Genomic DNA, 1,462 nt, shown 5'->3' with positions numbered 1-1,462 from the left:
TCACATTGGTGAAAAAATTGTGCAATCGCTGCCCTGTATTTTTTTTATTTATATTTTATTTTAAGCACTGTCGATCCTTTTTTTTTTTTTTGGATGATGTAAGAAAAGCTTTAAGATATCTGTAGATTCTACTGTACAGCGTGTATGACTTTCAGAGCATGTGAAACATTTCTTACTATGCGAAAACACAACGAGAGCACACGGACTTAAGAAAATCCACCTGTGACGAAGAAAGAACTTTTCCTACTCGTCCCCGTGGTCGGCGGTGGGGACTACTGATCTGAAGGTTGAGCACAAGGAAAGATGAGGGTTGTGATTATCCCTCAAGCACATGCTATTTTTTTTCCCCTTCTTCTTCTTATTCTTCTTCTTCTTCTTCTGTGAAAGAACAATGCAAAGGCACGTTTCAATATTTGGGAACATTAGCGGCCTCGCAGGACACCTGCGACCTTCTACTTTTCTGGATTCTCTTCTTTTGGACAGCAAGACTGCATTGCGTCTTGGAATGTGCGCCGAGTTTCATGTGTAGCACCAAGCAATGTTGCGTTTGAATACCTCTGACGCTGGACCAGCTGTGAGTGTCTCCGGACGTCGCCGTCACGCCGCGCCCCCGTGCTTTCTGTGGCAACATCGGCACGTAAAATGCTGCCCAGTCACGACTCAGTGGACAGCTGGCCCCTTTCTTCTTCATCAAAAGCACAGACACTCATGTTATAAAAAAAAAAGAAATATACTGAAAAGAAAAAAAACTGTTATTATGGCACAGAGTTTGAGGACTGACTTTAAGTTTGTAAAATAAGGCATATAAAGAGAGGGAACTGGACTGCGAGTGTGAATGTATACAAATATTTGTGTGTGTGTGTGTGTGTGGGTGTGTATGTGTGTGTGTGGATGTTTCTCTGCTTGACAGCATGTGTGTTTGTGTGCATCTGTTGTGTGTCTGTGTGTACACATGAACAAGAGCATCTAAATGAATTTGAATATCCTTGGAAAGTAAATTTTCTTTCAGTTGTACAATTTTGAAAGAAAAAACAAACAAACTCTTATTTCATAGATTTAATAGCCACAGAGTGAGAAAATGGTGTTTGTGTAAATTTTGATAAAAATGGCTGAAGGCAAATGAAAACTACAATATTACATAAGACTAATAAGAATATTCATTTTTGAAAAAAATTTGGCCCTACTTAAAAGTACTCCTAGTCAATAAGTCAAAATATTATTGAAAAAGTATATTTCTGTAACTCGACCCACTAATTCGAAGACATTATATAGATTAATTAACACTTAAATGTTTTCATGTCTGTTTCAGTCAGTTATGCATTTTTTTTCCTTTTTTATTTGACAGGTAATGAAAACACATTTGAGACCACAATATTACATTAGATCAATAAATGCATCCTTAAAAAATATTTTTCAAAAGGTTCTTAACTTTTAATTTGACAAATCTTATCAGAATGCATAT

This window comes from Poecilia formosa, unplaced genomic scaffold (genome assembly GCF_000485575.1).
Source record: "Poecilia formosa unplaced genomic scaffold, Poecilia_formosa-5.1.2 Scaffold28, whole genome shotgun sequence".
Taxonomy (NCBI): Eukaryota; Metazoa; Chordata; class Actinopteri; order Cyprinodontiformes; family Poeciliidae; genus Poecilia; species Poecilia formosa.
The sequence above is the reverse complement of the archived record's forward strand: the minus strand, read 5'-3'. Positions refer to the sequence as shown.